The sequence below is a fragment of the Oncorhynchus tshawytscha genome, linkage group LG02 (assembly GCF_018296145.1).
Source record: "Oncorhynchus tshawytscha isolate Ot180627B linkage group LG02, Otsh_v2.0, whole genome shotgun sequence".
NCBI classification, from domain to species: domain Eukaryota; kingdom Metazoa; phylum Chordata; class Actinopteri; order Salmoniformes; family Salmonidae; genus Oncorhynchus; species Oncorhynchus tshawytscha.
The window spans coordinates 73,253,499-73,278,083 of NC_056430.1; the positions used below are offsets into that span (position 1 = coordinate 73,253,499).

The following is a 24,585-nucleotide window of genomic DNA, read 5'->3' on the forward strand; positions in this document are numbered from 1 at the left end:
ACATCAGTCTCCACTCTTCTGGAAAGGCTTTCAGATGTTGGAACATTGCTGTGGGAACTTGCTTCCATTCAGCCACGAGCATTAGTGAGGTTCGACACTGATGTTGGGCAATTAGGCCGGGCTCGCACTCAGCGTTCCATTTCATCCCAATAGTGTTTGATGGGGTTGAGGCCAATCAAGTTCTTCCACACAGATCTCGACAAACCATTTCTGTATGGACCTCGCTTTGGGCGTTGTCATGCTGTAACAGGAAAGGGCCTTCCCTAAACTGTTGCCATAAAGTTGGAAGCACAGAATCATCTAGAATGTAATTGTATGCTGTAGCATTAAGATTTCCCTTCAGTGGAACTAAAGGGCCTAACCCGAACCATGAAAAACAGCCCTCAACCATTTTTCCTCCTCCACCAAACTTTACAGTTAGCACTATGCATTGGGGCAGGTAGCGTACTCCTGGCATCCGCCAAAACCATATTCGTCAGTAGTACTGCCAGATGTGGAAGAGTGATTCATCACTCCAGAGAACACTGCTCAAGAGTCCATTGGAGGCAAGCTTTACACCACTCCAGTCGACGCTTGGCATTGCGCATGGTTATCTGCGTTATTGTTATTGGGTGCTGCAATCTATAGTTTTTGCAAAAAGAGCATTTTATGTGATGCCTGTCAAATTGCGCCGCGAAATCCAATAGAGTTCGAAGTTTGCCACTTCAAGCAATGCACTGCCAGTCTCATGGATAATTTTATACAGATCAATTATTTAACGCTAACTGTGTACGTGTGCTTGTCCTGATTGTTATAGAGTTGTCAGTGGGTGTTGCAATCCATAGTTTTTTATTTAAAAAAAAAATTAAAAGGCATTCTATGCATCCCCTGCCAAAGCTAAGCTGTTCCTTCTCTGTTAACAATGGCTCCCTTGGTGGAGGTCGCGTAAAATGCTATTTTTATTTTAAAAAACTACTGGTTGCAGCACCCAAAGAAAATAACGCAGTTACACAGGCCAAACAGTTACAAGGTACACATTAAAGAATGGGCAATTCTGCAAGTATCGACTGATACTGACTCAATGTAGTCGGAGGTACACTCTGCCGACCCTCATCGCAACTCGGCTCCCTTGAAAAGTATACAGTTGAGTTATATAAATGACTATACAGACCAACGAAGAAACAAAACATGCTGAATAATAATGATGATGCACTTCTCTTCATTCTAGATCAATGTCAAGGTGACATTCCTATTTAATAGCCTATGTAAGCAAAAAATAGACACATCCGTATAATTTTTTTTTTGCCACACTGTCACTGGGTGGGCCAGTCAAAGGAAGATTAAGCGTCGACGCGTCGTACGTATTTTAGGAGGCGGAAGGCTTGCATTACCTGTATGGACTTCGACAATCCTGTGTGGCGTGGTAGGCTACTGAACGACACCTCACACTCAAACAACTATCTCAAACTTAAACTTGGGTCCATGTTGTCATCGACTAAAAGCCGAAAGCAATAAGTATTTCCCCGCCTCAATAGCCAATTGACTTGACTGGCAGCGATGGGTCAGAGTTCTGATACTTTTTGTTAGGAGGGAAACTCGCGGACTACCCCCGTGGATCTCGCACGAGCTCAGGTAAATTGCCCGCTCTGAAACAATTCATATCAGAAATATTTGAGAACTGTTGGTTCTTTAAACGTATTCTTTTTATTTCATACATTTGAACTTAAAAAATAACTCTCATTAATTGTTTTGAAAATATATTATGTGAACTCATAGTCTAAACCTATACTTTTGTAAACGAAAATTGTTTATTCAATTTTGTCTGACAGATGCTTTTCTCACAAGGAATGGCAGGAGCCATAACGAACTGTGAAGTAAATTGTCTCGTGCAATAAGCTGTGTTTTCCTGATTCATTGTGTAGTGTACTGTAATACACGAGTCATAAAGTGTCCGTTTTTTAAATATCGGATAAATTATAGGCAGGCTACCCAATAAAAGTGTAGGCTACTTTCACAAAGCATGTTGAAATGTTTATGGTTTTGGTCAATATAAGTAAAGTTTTCAGAATGAAATAGTTGCATTCTCAGTCATTAGCTAGGCTATTTGTTTTAAATACACTGTCAGGAGGGAGACACAATTACTAAGCTTGTTGTGAAATGGTGATTTACCTCTTGAATTTAAAACACCCAAGATATGATTACCTCAACTGTATCACTTTCCTTAGAGACCTCTGTTGATCAGCCATTGTTGTCTTGTCATATTATGCCGAACAAAAATATAAACACAATATGCAAACATTTCAAAGGTTTTACTGAGTTACAGTTCATAAGGAAATCAGTCAATTGAAATAAATTCATTAGGCCCTAATCTATGGATTTCACATGAGTGGGAATGCAGATATACATATGTTGTTCACAGATGCCTTTAAAAAAGGTAGGGATGTGGATCTTGCCTAGTTAAATAAATAAAAAATAAATGAATGAGAAAACCAGAAAACCAATGGTGTGACCACCATTTGCCTCATGCAGTGCGACACATCTCCTTCACATAGAGTTGATCAGTCTATTGATTGTGGCCTGTGGAATGTTGTCCCACTCCTCTTCAATGGCTGAACGAAGTTGCTGGATATTAACGGGAACTGGAACACGCTGTCGTACACGTTGATCCAGAGCATCCCAAACATGCTCAATGGGTGAAAAGTCTGTTGTGTATGCAGGCCATGGAAGAACTGGGACATTTTCAGCTTCTAGGAATTGTGTACTGCACATTTTAGAGTGGCCTTTTATTGTCCCCAGCACACGGTGCACCTGTGTGCACACAGGTTTAATCAGCTTCTTGATATGCCACACCTGTCAGGTGGATGGATTGTCTTGGCAAAGGAGAAATGCTCACTAACAGGAATGTAAACAAATTTGTGCACAAAATTTGAGAGAAATAAGCCTTTATTGCATATGGAACATTTCTGGGATCTTTTGTTTCAGCTCATGAAACATGGGACCAACACTTTACATGTTGCGTTTATGTTTTTGTTCAGTGCACTTTGTCCACTTTGGACTACAGTTCCGGCTACAGGCCGGCCCTCATTTTCCCATGCAAGGCTCATAGATACTGTAGGAGACACCTCAGGAGAAACATATTCTATTCCCTCCCCAACCCCTTTTGAAAACACAAAATAAATATTTCTTCCTAAATTATAGGTTATTATCAGGTAGAGACATGTTGCTTATAATCCAGTCTTTGTGTCAGATTAGTTTTCTAAGCAGGTTGGCATTTAGTGTCATGAATCTTGCCCTGGAGGTTAGTTGCTGTATAAAGCAGGCAGACAGGCATTCGAGGCATTCAGTTACTGTGCGATCGAACATTAGAATGGGCAAAATGAGTGACCTAAGAAACTTTGAGTGTGGTATGATCGTTGGTGCCAGGCGCAGCGGATCCAGTATCTCAGAAACGTCCGCCATCCTGGGGTTTTCACGCATGACACTGTCTAGAGTTTACAGAAAATGGTGCGACAAACAAAATGGCCCCATCCTGCCTGGTATCAATGGTACAGGCTGGTGGCGGTGGTGTACTGGTGTGGGGAATTTCTTCCTGACAAATGTTAGGTCCCTTGATAGCAATTGAGCAACAATTGAACGCCATGCACCGAAAAAGTCAGGCCGTTTGGAGGCAAAGCGGGGCCCGACCCAATACTCTATGGGTGTACCTAATAAATTGACCATGTTCGTTACTCATCAAATTTTCGCTGAGCAAGTATCTTCATTTACTCCCGTTACGGCCGGTATGCAATTCCAAAAAAGGTTGCTTGTAAATGTTTACTTAGACCTTTTTTGAAAGTACCTACCGGCCGTAACGGGGTAAATGAAGATAGTCGCTCAGCGAAACTCTTTGGTGAGTAACAAACATATTTTGACATTACAACTCTTGTAGAGTTGGTGAATGAGAGTTTGAATCGGAGCTTCCTGGGTGCTAGAGAGGTCTCTAACGCACAGATACTGGGGCACCCTGTAGGCAGCTCTGCAGAGTGGTCACTATAGCTGGCACAGCCACAAAGACATAAAATCAGATTTTAACCCTAACCTTGACCACACTGCTAACCCTACTCCCTAACTTTAAATACAGACCAAAAAGCTCATTTTTACAATATAGTCAATTTGGACTTTACAGCTTGCCCATATAGCAGAAATCGTTCGGTTCTGCCTCCAGGACAAAATTCATGACAGTAAACGTCAACCTACATCTTCTAATGTGGGGCAGGCTTACTATAACCTTAAACATGGATATTTTGTAATATAGTGACTATAACTAAAGCCATACATTATGTTGCTTATGATATGCTTATTTTTGGCTTAATCCTCAACTGGTCACTTCGTCATTATTTCTGCATTCTCTTCTTCCTCACTTTGCTACAGTGATCAGGATGATACCAGTAACTGAGTTCCGGAACTTTGCCTCATCACAGAACCCCGAGTTCCGGGTTCTAAAGCCATGGTGGGATGTGTTCTCGGAATACCTATGTATCGCCATGCTCATGATCGGAGTGTTCGGATGCACCTTACAGGTAAGACTAAACTCAAACAAACTAACCACCAATGAAGGTATACATTTTCATTGAACGAAGAGTAGATTTAAGTCAAAACTGTAACCTTCACTGTCTTCTTGGTATAAGCAACTCCAGTGTAGAGTTGGCCTTGTGTTTTAGGTTATTGTCCTGCTGAAAGGTGAATACATCTCCCAGTGCCTGGTGGAAAGCAGACTGAACCAGGTTTTCCTCTAGGGTTTTGCCTGTGCTTAGCTCCATTCCATTTAATTTGTATCCTGAAAAATCCCCAGTCCTTAACAATTACAAGCATACCCATAACATGATGCAGCCACCACTATGCTTGAAAATATGGAGAGTGGTACTCAGTAATATGTTGTATTGAATTTGTCCCAAACATAACAATTTGTATTCAGGACATAAAGTGTATTGCTTTTCCATTTTATTTGCAGTTTTACTTTAGTGCCTTGTTGCAAAACAGATGCATGTTTTGGAATATTTATATTCTGCACCGGCTTCCTTCTTGTCACTCTGTCATTTAGATTAGTATTATGGAGTAACTACAATGTTGTTGATCCATCCTCAGTTTTCTATCACAGCCATTAAACTCTGTAATTGTTTTAAAGTCACCATTGGCCTCATGGTTTCCTTCTTCTCCGGCAACTGAGTTAGGAAGGACGCCTGTATCTTTGAATCGACTGGGTGTATTGATACACCATCCAAAGTGTCATTAATAACTTCACCATGCTCAAAGAGATATTCAATGTTTGTTTTTTATTTTATTTTTACCCATCTACCAATAGGTGCCCTTCTTTGTGAGGCATTGGAAAACCTCCCTGGTCTTTGTGGTTGAATCTGTGTTTGAAATTCACTGCACGACTGAGGGACCTTAGAGATAATTGGATGTGTGGGGCACAGAGATGAGGTAGTCATTCCAAAATCATGTTAAACACTATTATTGCACACAGAGTGAGTCCATGCAACTTATTATGTGACTTGTTAAGCAGATTTGTACTCGTGAATTTATTTAGGCTTGCCATAACAAAGGGGTTGAATACTTATTGACTCAAGACATTTCAGCTTTTAATTTTTACTTAATTTGTAAGAAAAATAACATAATTCCTTTTTGACATTCTGGGGTATTGTGTGTAGGCTAGTGACCAAAACAAATCTCAATTTAATCCATTTTAAATTCAGGCTGACCCACCTGAGAAAGTCAAGCATTCGTAAGGCACCGTTCTAATCGGAGGGGGGTATTTTTCTTTGAATATTTGTAGTTTTTTTGTTGTGATTTATCAGTGGGTCCTGTAGCACCCTCAGCACCTTTACTTCTTGTGACTATGGAGGCCGATGACATCAGTCAGGGTAATTATTGAAGTTTGCCGTTTTGTCTAAAAAAAAATACTATTTTGTTCAAAACACAATTTATTTTACCCTTAAGTGTGTGTATATTACTGTATTTATTCTTGGGATATTGTTTTTCAACAGGAAACATTCAAAAGATAGCTGGAGTGCGTCTTTAAAGCACATAGCAGGTTAGCCCCCGGGGCATCATTGCAACAGCTGAATGTAAGCACCTAATGGAACTGTTGGATCTTGACAGATGTTGTCGGTGTGTAGCCTGTAGCGATAAGAATAGGAGTGCCTACAGTATATGAAATAAAAATACTTGGCATTACTTACTTTATGTAAATGAAATATACTTTTACCTGAATAAGTTGACCTGTTATTAGTGATATGTGAGGACAACTTAAAAAGTAAATTAATGAACAATCACATGTAGAAAGCATTTGGCCCTGGATAATGAAAACATTTTAGATTTGATTAGTGTGTCCTGTTTAAATCTACTCCCTGCCACGTAACAAAGCATTCTTATCAGTGGTGGTGACCTCCAAGTGGGAAGGGAAAGGAAAGACACATTAACTAGTGTTTCCCCTGTCTGCATTTAGCACCGCCGCTGCTAAATTGACCAATGTTTCCCCTGGAAGCAGGTCACTAACTCCGTATTTAATATGTCATCTTCTCATCACACAATCCTAATCATTGGTTGATATCAGACCTGGGTTCAAATGGAATTTGAAAGAAAACAAATACTATTTGAACCCATGTCTGTTAGATATCAACTGGAACAAGGAAAGAAATAGATCCCAAAAATCTAAGCCTTATGTTATGTAGGTGGCTACTCTGCATGTTGTTCCATTGCCTAATCTTTCCAATACCACTCACTCTTCTTCTCTTTCTCTTTTTCCCTCCCTCTCTCCATCATAGCTCACCCAGGAGAAGATCTCCTGCCTTCCCAGCCATTTCTCCAGCTCAACCCCAGAGGCCATCGATTGCAGCCACATCCGCAGCCACGGCGAGAACGAGACATGGGAGCACCATACCTTAGTCAAGCCCGTCAGGTAGGTAGCCTAGAGGTAGAGGTTAGAATCCTAGCTCCTAAGGTGGGAAATCTGGTGGCCAGATAAAGCAAAAGACACATGTCTATTTGGATAGTTTGGATCTGTTGATAAGCAACTTCTTGCTAAGGTTAGGGTTAGGTTTAGAATAAGGTTTACGTTTAGAGTATAGTTTTGGGTTAGAGCGAGGTCAGTAGATAGTTCGTTGAAATGTTACTGATAGTCTGTACAGCATCTACAGATGGACTATCCAAATTCTTCTTTTACAGCCCTATCATCCGGGAGGTGTACGGACGCAAGAACAACCTTGACATCCACCAGTACATCTTCGTCAACCATTACTGCTACGAACAGGCCGTGCACTGGTACGGCAAGTACTTCCCGTACCTGGTGGTAATCCACACATTGATCTTCATGGTGGCCAGCAGCTTCTGGTTCAAGTTCCCTGGGACGTCGTCCAAGATCGAGATCTTTGTCACCATCCTGGGGAAGTGTTTCGACTCGCCATGGACCACCCGGGCGCTGAGTGAGGTGTCTGAGGAGCGTGGCGAGGAAAAGATGGTGATATGGAGGAAGAACACCATTTCGAAGTCGATGGCATCGGCGTTCGCTGCCTCGCCGGACAGTGAGCCAGGGCGGAGGAGGAGATGGTGGGACTTCTCCGGCAGTCGTCCATCAAGTCAAATCCAGAGAAGAAGAACCCGGAACTACAGCCAGCGGATTCACTCTTGGACAGGAAGGAAGGGGAGCAGGCTAAAGCTCTGTTCGAGAAGGTGAAGAAGTTCAGAACGCATGTGGAGGAGGCGGATCTGCTCTATCTGATGTACGTTCTCCAGACCTCCCTCAAGGTCTTCAAGTTCGTCCTCATCACCTGTTACAGCGCTGCATTGGTCCCCAACATTGAGATTGTAGTTCGTTGCTCAGTTCCTCCGGAGCTGACCGGCTTCGAAATCTACTGCTGCAACCACACCAAAGCCCACCTCTTCTCCAAGCTGTGCTACTGTTACATCTGCTTTGTGGGAGTCTACGGACTTCTGTGCATCTACACCCTCTATTGGCTCTTCCATCGACCTCTTAAAGAGTACTCCTTTGAGCATGTTAGGCTGGAGACGGGTATCAACGACATCCCAGACGTCAAGAACGACTTTGCGTTCCTCCTCCATCTCAGCGACCAGTACGATGCGCTCTACTCCAAACGCTTCGCCGTCTTCCTCTCCGAGGTCAGCGAGAGCCGTCTTCGCCAGGTCAACCTCAACCACGAGTGGCCCGGCAAGAAGCTGCGGGGACGCCTCTCCCGGAACGCCGACAACCGTCAGGAACTCCATCTCTTCATGCTCCCGGGTCTCCCGACACCGTCTTCGATGTCCCTGAAGTGGAATCTCTCAAACTGGAGCTGCTAAACAACGTGACTATTTCCTCCAGTGTAATCCAGCTAGGTTCTCTCCAGGAGCTGTCCCTCATCCACTGCCCTGCCAAGCTCCAGCTGGCTGCCCTGACCCACCTCAGAGAGAACCTCAAGGTCCTCCGGCTAGCCTTTGAAGGACTGGAGCAGGTACCAATGTGGATGTACACACTTCAGAGTCTCGAAGAGCTCCACCTGAGTGGCACTTTGACCCATGAACTCTCCCGCAGTGCAACCTTAGACTCCCTGAGAGAACTCAAAGCTCTAAGAGTCCTGACGCTTCGCAGCCGCCTAACCAAGATCCCTCCGAGTGTTGGGGATGTGGCAGTCAACCTCCAGCGTCTCTGCATCTATAATGAGGGCCTCAAACTACAAGCCTTCAGCAGCCTAAAGAAGTTGACCAACCTGGCCTCGCTGGAGCTGATAGGATGTGAGCTGGAGCGCATCCCCAGCGCGGTCTTCAGCCTGTCAAGCCTGCAGGAACTGGACCTGAAGGAAAACAAGCTGACAACAGTAGAGGAGATCTTGAGTCTACAACATTGCCGGCGCCTGGTAACTCTTCGTCTCTGGCACAACGGCATCACCTACATCCCTGAGCACATTGCTAAGCTGAAGTCCTTAGAGACGCTGAACGTCAGTTGGAACAAGCTCCGGAAACTTCCGTCACGTCTCTTCTACTGCACCAAGCTCCGGCACTTGAACCTGTCCCACAACCAGCTCACGTCGCTACCAGCCGAGGTAGGGATACTCCAGAGTCTCCAGTTCTTCTCAGCAGCCTTTAACTCCCTGGAACAGCTGCCGGAGGAGCTGTTCTCCTGCAAGAGGCTCAAGACTCTGGCGTTGGGAAACAACTGCCTGCTCTCTCTTAGCCCCAGGGTGGCTAACTTGGCTCAGCTAGTGCGCCTGGAGCTCAAGGGGAACAGACTAGACTCTATACCTCCGGAGATAGGGGACTGTCCCCTTTTGAAGACCAGTAATCTTGTGGTAGAGGACAACCTGCTGGATCTACTGCCGTCGGATGTACGGAGCAGGATGAAAGACAGTTGAGAGACAGTTACTTTGCTTACTTTAAAGGGCTTTTTACTCCTCCTGGTGCATAGGCCACTGACAACAATTGAGAGATAGGATAAAGGGTCAGGTTTGGTTGCACTTGATTGGTCAGAGATGTCAGCTCCGTGGGAAAGGATTGGACCTCTGGTTGGGTTTGCAGTTGTGAGGACATGAGGGATTCACTTTTTTAAAGGCAAATAAGAGCCCAAAAGTACGAGAGGACATGTAAGGACGGAACTACGGACATACCGTAGCATATAAGGTTCAAGAAAGGACCTTTTGGAGGGACATACAGTATAGCAATAGAATAATTAGCAAATATAATATATTTTGGTCAAATTCTCTTCAAATCATGTTCACCTACTTATTGCCATGACTGTACTTTTTAAAAATATTTTTTAATACAAAGATGTCTATCAAATTGTCCTTGATGAAATGTCATCCTTAAAGCGTATGTCATATGATGATTCTCTTTGTTCATTTAACTTGCTGGTGGCTTGGACATCGTTGCTCATGAAGGCTGTCTTGCAGGCTTGTTAAGGGCATTATTTACTCTTTATCACTGAAGTGTATTGCACACTAGAAATACTGTAAAGGTTATTCCCGATTGAGCTGACCAATGCAAAGTTTGCCGTGAATGGAGCCTCCACTAACTCTGAATTTCCATGATATGGATTGATTAGAGCCTTAAGTTTACAGAGAAAACTGTCAAAGTGAGTTACTGTTTTATGCCATAGAAAGGATGGAGGATGATATGAACACACATAATACAAGGTAGTGGGAGGAAAACATCTAAGTATCAGTTTCTCCCTTCTCAAAGATTATACCTCTCTTGTTCAATTTATTTACCTGCTAGATTAGTGGTGTACGGCTAGAGGAATCATATATTTCTGAGATCTCTAAAGAGAGAACTTCAGTTGCATCCAGCCAGAGGGGAAAAGAGATGGGGATCCTGTATCCTGTTCAACTGGTTGTTTCATACAAAGGGTTCTTGTATCACTGTCATGGAGATGTGAGAAACGCAGAGTGAAATCTTTTCAATGCCGGTGCCTTGGGAGGTTGACCTTTTCCCACATTAACTGAGTGACTTGGAGAGTAACTCATTGAATGAATGTTTTTCATTGTGTTTTATGCATATCAGTTGAAACTAGATGGAGGCCAATTCAACTAGCTAATCATATACAGTAATACTGTAAGCTTCATTATGATACACTGCAGTACATTCACAAAGTGAAACGTGTTATTTGACAATGTAGTACACCACAACAACACAATGATGACACTGGTAGGCAATGCACAAATGTATTTCACAACGTTTGTACAATCCACCTGTAATGAGTGAATGACGTGGACCCAAGTGAAGCTTCCTTATTCCTTTGTTGTTGTCATCCCTTTTTTGACTACCTTTTCAGCTTGTGAGTCACGCAACCAATGTTAAGAAATAAACTAGGGCTGAATCTAAGGTCAGCACTATAAAGGGTTGTACACAGTACTATACTGTAGTAATACTGTAGCAGTATGAGGAGTCAGCTGACAGTACTATACTGTAGCAATACTGTAGCAGTATGAGGAGTCAGCTGACAGTACTATACTGTAGTAATACTGTAGCAGTATGAGGAGTCAGCTGACAGTACTATACTATAGTAATACTGTATCAGTATGAGGAGTCAGCTGACAGGAGTCAGCTGACAGTCAGCTGACAGTACTATACTGGAGTAATACTGTAGCAGTATGAGGAGTCAGCTGACAGTACTATACTGTAGTAATACTGTATCAGTATGAGGAGTCAGCTGACAGTACTATACTGGAGTAATACTGTAGCAGTATGAGGAGTCAGCTGACAGTACTATACTGGAGTAATACTGTAGCAGTATGAGGAGTCAGCTGACAGTACTATACTATAGTAATACTGTATCAGTATGAGGAGTCAGCTGACAGTACTATACTGTAGTACTACTGTAGCAGTATGAGGAGTCAGCTGACAGTACTATACTATAGTAATACTGTATCAGTATGAGGAGTCAGCTGACAGAACTATACTGGAGTAATACTGTAGCAGTATGAGGAGTCAACTGACAGTACTATAGTAATACTGTATCAGTATGAGGAGTCAGCTGACAGTACTATACTGTAGTAATACTGTAGCAGTATGAGGAGTCAGCTGACAGTACTATACTGTAGTAATACTGTATCAGTATGAGGAGTCAGCTGACAGTACTATACTGTAGTAATACTGTAGCAGTATGAGGAGTCAGCTGACAGTACTATACTGTAGTAATACTGTAGCAGTATGAGGAGTCAGCTGACAGTACTATACTGCAGTAATACTGTAGCAGTATGAGGACTCAGCTCTTTCAACAGGTTGCATACCGTACTAAAGTATTATACTATAGTGATATTACTAGAAAGCAGGGATGTAGTCAAGTCACTAAACCTTGACTGCAAGTTCTTTATACTCGAGTCACGAGTTGAGTCACGAGTCCCTTGGTATTGCTAAAAGCTGCGGTTCAAAAAATGTTTAAATGTCAAATCTGTTAATATGTTGCACATTGTAAGGATAACTAGATAACACAGCTCTCTAACATTTGCTGTTGTAGCTAGTACAGTATGTTCAATTATGCAGCAAGATACTTTTTCTGACAGTCACTACTGGTCGAGTCCAAGTCCAATTCCCCACTGGTTGAGTCCAAGTCGAGTCACAGTCCTAGACTGGAGTACTACAACACTGCTAGGAGGTATCAGGAGGCAGTTTAGAACACACAGACATGTACAAAAGGCATCAGGCCATTGATCTGATTATTTACAGATGCAAGTTACTGCACAATGCCACAATGGACTGGGTCAGACACAGCCATGTTAACACACAAACACCAAAGCGTTCCTATTGTCAGTGTGTTGTGTTTCTCCTCCTGTAGAAGGAGCCCAGTCTTGCCCTGCCTTTTGTCTCCATAACAAGCGTTCATATCAGCCAAGTCAGGAACATACATACCTCAGTAATACCTAATCACACAGGCCAGCCCACACACTCACAATCACAGACAAGGCCAATGGGAGGAAACTGCACTTCCCTGTTCATGCTGGAGCTACAGTAGGGGAGTAGGCTAGGTTGGAAGGTGGGGGAGTGGATAGAGAGAGAGCAGCCAGTGGAAATTTCCAAAGGTGTGCAGACAGCACTCTTTGTCACACCAGTGTGTCCTTGGTATGCACATGCACACACACGCGCGTCCCACTCTGCTCTGCCAATCATTTCCTTTCCCTTTCAGGCAGTAGTGTCAGTTAAAGGTTGATCTGGAGTTTGGAAATGACATCCAGGATTAGTCAGACACAACCCAGTTTAATAACCCCGAGACAGAGCCATAGACAAGCCCTAACGGAGCCCTAACCTCTGGCCCAGACACTCCGGTAGAGCTGATAGAATTCGATAGGTGCACAAAGTATGGTAATTGCTTCTTCTGGCCTTTTGATAGGCTGGGTGGAGTTCTTGCTGTATTGTTTACACCTAACAAATCACTATCAGATCTACACAGGAGGGGCTAAGGATTGTTCCTGGAAGGAGTAATAGGTTGGGTGTTGACTCTGAACTGTGCTGCTTAGCAAGTAGAGCACGTGCAGAAGTCTCAATGCGTATCATGTTATGTTTGTTTCGGTGTGTACCAGCCAACAGGTCTGGTCATCCTAATGCAATATTTACACAAATAGAGGAGTTGATCTCATCTCCTCGAAGATACTTCCTCTATTTGCCTCCCAGCAATATAATTTAATTCCAGCAAACTTGAGAAATGTTTACCAATTGCGTGATTTAAGTTACTCAGCGTGTTGTATATCTGGGATAGCCTGGTTCCAGATCTGATTGTGCTGTGTTGTTAATGCCTATGGTCATTGGCGTGATAATGACCATAGGCGTTGGCAAACGGCACAAACAGATCTGGGACCAGGCTATATCTGGGAGGCAAGAACTGTGTCAATGTTTCCTATCCTAACAGATGTGATAAGCTCATAATGACTCATTATATTACTTCATCATGCATGCTAAATATACAGAAATTGAACCGGTATGATGGAAAGGTCTAGCATGGGTACCAGTCTGTTTAACGTTCCACTCCCTGTTCTCTGTGTCATATGGCAAAGATGGTTTAGCATGACAAGGAGTGGAAGGAGTGGAATGATAGCTTAACCTACTGGTAGCCAGACTAGGAAAGGTCATTGTTATCATAACATTATCATTATGTCACCATACTGCTTAAGCACTATTTCAACCCCAAATACAGGTTACCCATAGGCACAGGTCTAGAATCAGATTATTTCCCCCCATTCTCAAGAGATCAAGTGATAAGGATGTTTTGTTAGGTGAATTTTGGCTTGTGGCACATACTGTAGGAAAACAACACATCCATTGTGCCAGGCAGTGCCCTTCTATGTGCCCTTCTATGCCTGGACTTGGGTAAACTGCCTGGACAGCTCTTAACCAAACAGGGCCTTCATTCATCCCTGTGTGCATGCGCCCGTGCGTATATGTCCAGGTATCTGCCGTTACCTTTGTGTAGTACATACCATTGTGGAGTCATTAGAAATGTCCTTGTTGACTCACCTTGGAGTTAACACTCATGAGTGCAAAACAGAATACAGTGGACAATGTTACCTTAGGTAAAGTACTCGATCTAGAAGTGTACTCTATCTCTGTAGCCACATTCACACTGCACTTAGCCCAGGGCTAACAGCCTCCTTAGCCCAGAGTTAAGAGAATGCAGTGTCAAAAGGCCTCATGTAAGATGTTTTTTTTAGAAATGCCAATACAATAGATGAATAACACAACTGATTGGGTTTACAATAGAAAGGTATGACAGTCACGAAGAGAAGACTCTTAAGCCTTAAAACATTTTCTGTCTATAATCATATGAATTCGTGAAGGTTCTTGAAATTGCACAAAACCACCACGTTATCTCAAAAGTGTTATGGGGACACCTGCACCTAGTCAGCTTTGCCCGTAGAGATACAGAAGACTCATGGATATAACCCGTTTCAGCATGAACATTGCCATTGAGGGCTCCACCATTTAAAGAAGCCCATGGGCTGTAGCTTCAATAGCACTGCCACAGGTAGCCTAGTGGTTAGAGTGTTGGGCCAGTAACCGGAAGATTGCTGGATCGAATCCATAAGCTGACAAGGTAAAAATCTGTAATTCTGCCCCTGAGCAAGGTAGTAAACCCACTGTTCCCTGGGCGCCTTGGATGTCGATTACGGCAGCCCCCACACCTCTCTGATTCAGAGGGGTTGGGTTAAATGCGGAAGACACATTTTAATTGAATACATTCAGTTGGACAACTGACTAGGTACCCCCCTTTCCCTATCACAGACGCTATGACACAGATCTAAAGATAAGTCCTCCATCTCTATGGGTTTGCCTCCCTTCTTGGCTCCTCAACTCGTTGGATAGTGACCTCCTGTGGCCACAATAGAGAACTGCACTTGTCATCAAAATCCTTGAATATGGACTTCATGCTTGTAATAATATAAGATTCTTTTGATCAAGATTCTGAATTTTAATAGTCAGACATAATTCTAATTGTATAACCTGTTGTTGCTATTTTACCAACAGTATCTCTTTAGCCAAGTCCCATAGAATAGAATAGAAACAAAAAAGGTCAAGTTAAACACTTTATTTTGTGCTTCAGTCTTCCAAGATGGAATGAATACTTAATTTTTTCATTTTCAATAGTATTTGTATATAAATAACATCTCAAAAAAACAAAACCGACAATGTAGCTATTTACAAAAGTTCATAAGAATATTTTCAATAAATAAATACATGTAAAATTCCCAAAAATTCTAAATATGCCTAATAAAAGACAAGTTTTCAAAGATAAACACAACTACCATGCAATGCAGTCATCATGGGATACACCATGTCAAGTCAAAATATCAAAGTTTGGAAAAAAATCACAAACAGTTCAATTTCCTTCACAATGAGGAATAATAATGCAATATAAGTCATCACAAACACTCAATAATAAAGCCATGTACAAGTGTGCACTCCTGAATCAAAGGGGGGGAAGAGGTCAAATTTACCATCAAAAGGTGCTTTGCTCTGTGCAAAAATGGTGTCCAAATAATGTCTACCATACTTATTCCTCCATAAGCTGCCAAAACAGGACGGTAAACACAAGTCAACCTCGACCAGTTACTAAAAAAATCATACTTTACAAAGTAAAGTTTACATCAATAATTCAAGTCACCAGGTTGAGAGGAGAGTGTAGGTAAGGTAGGTGTAGCAGGGGAGTCTATGAACCATCAATTTGGCATAGAGAGAGAGAGGGGAGGGGGTTGGTGGTAGAGTCCATCTAACTCCTAAGAGGGAGAGGTGGGAGTGAGAGAACACTTTAGACTCCAGCTGTCTCTCTAAAAGCTCTACCACGTCCGGTGTACATGACGATGAGGCTCGGGCGAGGTCCACCGCTGTCTCTCCACTGGTGTTGGGGTGTTTCAGGTTGGGAGAGGTGCAAGGAACTCAATGACGTCCCGGTAGCCCTCTCGGACAGCGTGTGGATGGGTAGGGTGCCGGTGTGGTCTGGCCTGTTGACTGACGCGCCGAACTCCACCAGAACCCGGAGTGTGTCCACGAAAGCCAGTGCGTGCCGCATCATGTGCGGTGAGACTCCTCGCGGTCTGTGATATTTGGGTCGGCTCCGTGCTCCAACAGTAAGCTGGCCACGTTGGAGTTGCCCATCATCATCACCTAGGGAGAACAGAAGGAGACTTGACGTTAGAGGGCATTATCAAATGTTATTCATCACATGATGCAGTGTTTGACATAGGCCTAGTGGGAGAGAGTTCATGGGATGTTAAAATTTAATTTTATGTAACAATTTAATTTTATGTAGGGTAATTATAAAGGATATAAGTAGCTAGGTTAGGTACATTTGTCAGAACTGTTGTCCAACACTTTAGCTATTAATGAGCAATAGACAAGGTGGTTACTTAATGCTTCAAAGAAAATGGTTAAACTCTGGTTTTCACTGCATTTCATTCAAACAAGGTATAAGAAACCATTCTGAGGAAGCAACCATGGGCTGACAGCTCTGTTGTTGTCTCCCTCTCACACAGACTTAGTTAGCTACCTATTCTACATTCAAAGCAAACACAGTTTGAGTCGAAATATTACAGGCTAGGACACAATGAAAGTTCAATGAGGAAGTTGGTTACCTGTAGAGCGGTCTTTCCAAATTGATTGACAGTATCGGGGTGCACTCTGCATTCCGGCCCTAGCATCCTCCTGACCTCGTCCGTATTTCCCTTGGCTGCGGCAGCGGTCAGGCGCTTCGCCGCATCACTCTGACTCAGGACCATTGTGGACGGATTTCTATATTTTCTCCCTAAAATAAGAATAGAAGAAATAGCTAGCTGAGTAGCTACCCAGTATCTAATTGTAATCAACTGTTCTAGTCTATCAACGCTAGCCAGTTCGTCTCGTTAGCTAGCTCACTATCATTTATCCCCAACCAGCAAACGTTAGCAAGCTAGTTGCGAGTAGTTCAACTGACACATTGAGAAAAAATGCATATATATATATATATATATATATATATATATATATATATATATATATACACACACTTCACAACGTTATTTCTTCGAAATTATGGAGCCCAATTCTAGCTAGTAGCGCAGGATAAGTATGCTAGCTAGTAGCTAGCAGTCTCAAAGGGGAATCAAAACTCATATGAAAAGGTAGTTACCGTGTCTGTTTTGAAATGATCCCGACCGTTACAGGCTCTTCTTTTCTGTCCTTTTTTTGAGATACTTTTGAAATAAATCACAGCAGGTAAATGTTGAATAACTTTGAAGGCTGCAGGACCTTTAATTTGCGCGCTGAGAACTACGTTACCGTTTACCCAACCAACATTTACAAACATTGGACAGAACGTATCTCGACCAATCAGCGCGTTGAATGGCGAGGTGGGTGGAGTAATGACTTGGTTGCCACCATACAGTCACTGGTTGCTACAGTATCACTGTGGTAACAGTTGAGTCGACCAATGAGAAGCCATAGCGTAGAAGGCGGGCAATTTTGCGGACGTTGATGTCTTCAAAGTACATTCATTCACATTTCTAAAATGTTATAGTAAATGTCCAAAGTCAGACATTTGATAGTAAGTCTCCAAAGTCAAGTAGAAAAAGGCGGGTTATTGAAGAAATCATTCTCAAATGCCCGCGATTGACAGTTGTGTCATTAAAACGCGCCAATGGGTGTGAAAAACGTTTGATATGGGATTTTATATACTTTCTGGCTAAAATAGCAGCTAGCATTTTGGATGATATAAAACAATACATTCATAGCTAAAATGTTTTGTTCATTAAATGTAATAATACACAAGAAAAACACCCTCATTACGGTATTTCAAGGCTATAGTTTAATATAAACATTTAACAATCTAAGAGACAATGAGTAAAGCAATTAAAATCACAAATTACATTGCATGACATAAAAGTTAAAATCACAAACAATTTTATACAGTAACATTATTAAGTAGAGCATTTCAATGAAATTCAAAGACATTTTCCTTTTTTAGTGTGCAATTAAATTGAACAATGATCTCTGGAAGCAAAGGCAGACGTTAGCCACCATGGTTTAGAAGTTACTCCGTAGTTGGTAATCTAAATGAAAGAAAATAGAACAATAAAAATACTACAGGATAAATACTAGATGATGGGTCTCTTTTTGCTATACATGAGTAAGCTATATCTAAAGAGCATGGCAGTCCTACCTCCACTCTGTGTGATGTATCTGACCCAGGGCAAGGCCTGGTAACCACTCTTCTCTATAATTTTCATGTACCGCACCTTGAGGCACACAGGGTGACAGAGGAGAGGAGAGAGATCAGTGTAACTTGATATAATGGACCATTTGTTTTGCCTAACCAAATGAGGCACTTGTAGCCTATGCTAGTTTATGCTAAGTAAGTCACCACTTTGGTTCCGCATAAGCTTGTTTTCAAAGGTCAATACAGTATACTCACAGGCGCGAGCACACACACAGCTCACCTGTATCCCTGACACTGTGAAGTATGGAATCTCAAAGTTGACAGTGATGGGAGGTTTGCCCTCCATCTCATCATTCTCCACACTGGGCAGGCCAAAGCTGGCCCGCATCAGAAACTCCTTACCGCCCTGGAGACAGACAGACAGACAGACAGACAGACAGACAGACAGACAGACAGACAGAGAGGGAGAAAAAGAAAGAGAGAGAGGGGGGCGGAGAGATACAGAGAGAAAAATTACAGAAAGAGTGAGATGGTTCATATAGGGCCCTGAGTTTTTTCATTCTGATGATGTGTCCTGACCAGAAAAAGAGGCTGGAGTTTTTCCAGGTCAGGAGCCTTAATGTTCTAAATTCTAGGGTTCATTGTTGACCCATTTCCTGTCCGATGGCCACATCATGAAAAGTTGCACACAGTTCAGAATCATAAAGTGGTTTATTTACATGGGAGTGGGATACAGAATCCTCTGGCTTCAAATGCAGCTTGTGCAATTAATCAGATGGTTATCGTCTACAACATTGTCATCAGAGGATTGATTACCTAGCAAGTGCTGCTTGGGTGAAACACTTACAGGGAAGGACTTGATAGTCCACACAGCCAGGTTCTTCTCAGGGACGTATTTAGCGTGGCCTGTACTGGTCTTAAACTTGGGGAGTCAGCGTCACTGGGGACAGGAACCCGCACCTCCACGTTGTTGGCTACTGACTGCTTCTTGAACTGACCTTTAGCCTATGGAATTAGAGACAGGCAACTGTAGCATAGGACAATGCATAGATTAATACACTGAGTGTTACTATATAACACTACCTTAACCATGATCTCAACTCGACTGTGAGAGAACTTCTCGATGACAGACTCAATCCATATCAGAGGCTTCACCTGTAGGGATACAGAATGTAGTTAGTTCTACCGTCCACTGGAAAGCCATTATACTTTATCAGCCGTTCGCGGTGAGTCAAGTAATACTCCCATTACTTTCAATGCATTTTCCCCGAAAAATGTGGGTAAGTGCACACGCAAAATAAAAAATGGTGCATGAAGTGTTTACCCTCCACTACACCACTGTACTTGATACAGACAGGGCTTACAGCTCACTCAAGTATTGATTTCAGTACAGTAACAGTGCAATGGAAGAGTGAAACTGTATGAGGGAGGGATGAGGGTATTTTAGGGAGGTCATGTACATTTTCAGAGATACAATATGAATGTATTAAGGTAACTCACGTGAGTGTTGATGCGGTAGGACATGAGTTCAGACTCTCCGTCAGGAGGGATGAAGGAGATGGTACGGTCACTCTCGAAACGGGACAGACGAACACACTGGTGGAACTTAACGTCCTCCATCGTTACAGTCTTCCCTTTGTCGCCTGAACACACACACTCATTTTCATCAACATCTAAAATGCAATTGCATCTGAGAAGCAGTGACTGTGTGTGTGTGTGTGTGTGTGTATTGTACATACGGCCAGTGAGGGCGAACAGCGCTCGGTCATTGAGTCCCAGTCTCAGCTCAGGCATGCCAGACAGCATGGTCTTCAGCTTGACAGTGCCCACGATGTCACTGCTCATCACACTGCCATTGGCATTCACCTGGGGTCAACGCATGACACAGGGGTCAACCTCTGATGGAGACTTTTTATACAGTAGCTAGTTGATTTATTGAGAGAATGCTCAGTCAATTAAAGATCAAATCCACACTAGGGGAAACAGCATCAGTGTTCACCCCGGCATCTTCGGTATTGTTTTTGTTTTGTTGAGGAGATACGGCAGAGGGGAGCACCCGGCAGCAGGGGAAAACAACTGCAGTAGGCCTACATATTCTGCTGTTTGCGCGTGCAGTGATGTCTGAGGGAAGAAACTGTGTTCGTTGGTTCCCGTAACTTCTTTGTTGTTGTAATATCACAAACAGGCGTGGCAGTTCCACCAATTAAGGAGTCCAGCTTTAATCAATTAAATGAATCAATTATTCAGAAAGCAAAGGTTATTGGTATTTTCAGTGATCAATATTTTCCTATGGAGATTAAAGCATTATACACACAAAACCAATTATGACAATTATTGATATTGCCGAAAAACAAGAAAATTAATTGCCGAATTGCATGTATCAAACCCAACATCCTTCTGGTAAAACCACTCACCAGTAAGTTGATGGACTCGATGACATCGATGAAGACCTCATTCTTCTTGTACTTGATGCCCTCTGACCTCCAGGACACAGCGTTGGTGACAGTGGTGGGAACCTTAGTCTTAGCCACCTCCAGCTTGGTGCCCTCCTGCGTGATGTACCTGGAGAGACAGCCAGTATGGACATCAGTAGTTTGATCCCAGATCTGTTTTGTAAGACAATGAATTAAAAGGACCAGGAATTGGCAAGACAGCACATACAGATCTGGAATCAGACTAAGTCAAGATAAAAGTCAATATACCTGTAGTAGAGACATACAGTATGGAGATCAGTCTGATTGGACTTTCAGAAGTCCCAAAACTTGTCCTTACTTTATGGTGTTGGGTCTAGAACCAGTATGTCTATTAAAGCTGCATCTTTATAATAATAATAATAATAAAAAATATGCCATTTAGCAGATGCTTTTATCCAAAGCGACTTTCAATCATGCGCGCATACATTTTATGTATGGGTGGTCCTGGGAATCGAACTCACTACCCTGGCATTAGAAGCGCCATACTCAACCATACTCAGTCCATTCTCTCCATTTACCCAGTACACATGTATGACTATATTGTAACAGAGAACACGTGTGTCAGTGTGTGTTGTGATTGGCAGGCTCCCCACCGCCTTCCTCTGCAGATCCTTTATGGTCAGCTGAAGAATGGACTGAGGTCTGCCAGGGGGCAGAAGAAGTGCATCATGGACCACAGCAAGACCTTCCTGAAGCGGAGAGCCTGACAACCAATTGCCATACCTGGCGTCCCACCTTCCGCCTGGGTGTCACACACGTCTTGCACAACGACACCAGCGTGCAGCGGGTACAGCCCTCTGAGGTGGAGAATTCACCTGCCCCTCATGTGGCAAACCACGCGGGTCTCGAATTGGCCTGCACAACCACATGCAGTGGCACTAACGCAACTCCCCACAATTGGGAGCAGCGTCATCATCGAAGGACAGCCATAAGCAAGTAAGTAAGTGAGCGGGTGTCACTCACTCCTGCAGGATCTTGCTGTCGGTGGTCTGGGGGAAGCCAAAGTCCATGAGCTCGTCCAGTAGCTCATAGACCACCACAAAGTTGTCCTGTATGCTCTCCTCCTCCAACTCTGTAAAGTACTCTGTGAACACCTGGAAACAACACAACATCGATTGGCAGCCTCAGTAATAATATGTGAATTATGATCATGTTATGTCAAATGGGTAGGGAGAAACCAGTAGACACATTATGCAGGTCTTTTGGTAGTGAGAAACACTTCTGACTCAGCCATTGGGGTGAAAATGACAGCAATGGAGTTGTTAAGACAGCACAGACAGACCTCTGACTCACCTCAACCACTTTATAGAGGAAGGCATAGACCAGAGAGGCGTTGGAGTTCTTGTTGGTAGTGGCAACCACTGTTAGAGCGTCAAGGTAGATAGAACACACAGGCCTATTCTAAGGTCCTAGTGTAATATGTTTAAGAAGTTCATTATCGTCTTTACTCTAGGGAAAAATACATATTTGTCTTTATGTAGGTTTGACTAGCATCTCATTAGTAAAGCTAACATGATTTATACAGGCTACAAAATGGTAATGATTAACTTTTAGCTGGCTAGCGACTAAAATCATTATAAGGATACAGTACAGGTTGGTGTGCTTGATCCACAGGAAATGAACGTTGCCGTGCGACATGATTGGACAGGTAAGCCCCTCCTCTTCCTGTGTCATGAGCAAAGGCAGGAAATGGTCAATCTCAGCCATGTCCACGTCGCCCTTGTAGTTCCGACATATGAGCACCTGCAGGGTAAGAGGGGAAATTAATAGGGAAAGAAAAACAATAACCTATATGGGTCAAAGGTCACCCTTAAGGCACCTGAGTTTTTCCTAAGCATGTGACGTGACTAAAAAAACTCATGGTCCTACTAGAGGTCAACGGGTGAGAGAGGTGATGAGGTAATGTAACGTAGAGGTCAACGGGTGAGAGAGGTGATGAGGTAATGTAACGTAGAGGTCAACGGGTGAGAGAAGTGATGAGGTAATGTAACGTAGAGCAGATATGGGAAGAGTAGAACTAGAGATCATTATTCCAGCAACCTTCTGGATGTGTCAGGCGAAGAGGTGCTCATAAACGTTACACAGTATTTCATGTTGAGTCCTGTACATGTTCCATCTCTAAGGAATGCTAAATGAAGGAAGATCATAAGGGCTTGACAACTCTTTGCCCTGACAAGTGATCAGATGGCTGAGATTGGGCTCCAGAGCTACACCTGTCACTCAATCAAGATGTTGCAGTGCCTACAAAGTCTAGGTGTACAGTAGTACCATGCTACAGGCTTATAACGGTGGTTATTGTGGCTTGTCAGTTGTTGTGTAAGCCTAGGCCAGGGGTTCGGCAACAGGCGGCCCAAAACCATCCCAAGTGATATTGTTTTTTAGAAAAATCAACATATAATATATATTTTTTAGGATTTTAGTTTTTGTAAAAATAAAAAAAAGACTAAAATCAACAAGAATTCAGCTAAAATTGAGTTTACTTTAATGATTGTGTCTTAATGTAATCAAGGTATTCAAATATGTCTTTTTGGCTTAGTTGTGGTCAATTTGTAGTGTACAAAGTATTATAATTATGTTCTGGCCCCTCGAACATAATCGGCTGGCTGCTGAATATGGTTGCCTTGGCCTACTAATTTGCATGTAGCCTAATACAACCTCTTGCTGTTGTGCCACCTGAAACCATGTCCTCTTTCCCCCCATGACTTCTAGGCCTATTGTAGAGGGATGGAATCTTTTTATCAAATTACACCTCTAGCTGTGAGAGATTCAGGCTATACTGAATCTCTCACAGGATAAGAAACCTGAATAGAGCCTTCTCTTCTGTTTATAACAGGAAGTACTGTGTTGTCTGCCCAACCAAATGTGATTTATAATGTGTTAAGCTTGGCACTATCCTTCTACAATGTACACAAGATGACAGGTGCCAGGCAACTTTGACTCACTTACTATATTCACTTTCATGTTTGGAAATGATATGTAATTCTTTTGTGGCAGCTTTTTTTCATAACACCTGGTATAAGAATTTGTCAAGTCTAAAAAGGATGCAGCCACTGGCCTTATGACCTGTTTTTATCCGCTTGTGTCCGGAAGTGACTTGTGCAAGGCTTGAATGGAACTGTCACAGGCAACGAATTAATCTTTAACGACGTGGCTATCTATTAATGTTTAATGGCAAGAGCAAACGTTGAACAAACTCGATTTCAATCCCAAACAAAAGCGAGTTAAGGTCAAGTCAAGCTAAAACTGACATTGTTTATAGCGTTATCAATGGCAACAATCAAAATGAGAAGTGATCTTACCTTTCCTTTCAAGTCCAGAACGAAGACAGCGGAGGCAGACATTATCAGCACCAAATGGATCACTCCGCAAGTATTTCAACCACTACAAGCTTGTCCGCTTAAATTTGAAGCGTTTCCTTTCGCCAGTAAAGTAGTCTAAATGGGTATAAATTTACTCATGGCTTCCACGGTTCCTTTTCTTGAAGGGACACGTCAGATCTGACGTCACGGGCCTCCAGGTAAAACATTAACAGCATCGCACTCACCTGTATGGAAAAAGAGGCCTGGACGCACTGCTCGATTATTTCGCGAGATGGCGCAATAGATCCAAATATGTATGTTGGAACATTTAGCGCAATACTCACGACTTCCACAAGAGGGCAGACGTACATTAGATAAGTAACGATTGCAAAAATCCACCGATCGATTCTGTACCATACAGCACAGGAGGCTGGTGGCACCTTAATTGGGGAGGACAGGCTCGAGGTAATGGTTGGAGTTGTATAAGTGGAATGGTATCAAATATATCAAACACATGGTTTCCATCTGCTTAATGCCATTCCATTCGCTCCGTTCAAGACATTATTATGAGCCGTCCTCCCCTCAGCAGCCTCCACTGCCATACAGTCTATAGACTCTATGGTCTGTAGGCCTGGCCTGCTGATAACAGTTTAATGTGATCTTGAATTTAAAATAAAAAATATAT

The 24,585-nt window shown here is 42.8% G+C and overlaps 3 pseudogenes; 1 reads left to right on the forward strand and 2 right to left on the reverse strand.

The window, feature by feature from the left end:
* Nucleotides 1–1,581: 1,581 nt before the first annotated feature.
* LOC121840577 lies at nt 1,582–10,745 on the forward strand (annotated as a pseudogene).
* Nucleotides 10,746–15,597: 4,852 nt separating this feature from the next.
* Nucleotides 15,598–17,659, reverse strand: LOC121840685 (annotated as a pseudogene).
* Nucleotides 17,660–17,753: 94 nt separating this feature from the next.
* On the reverse strand, nt 17,754–24,110 carry LOC112230199 (annotated as a pseudogene).
* Nucleotides 24,111–24,585: the final 475 nt, after the last annotated feature.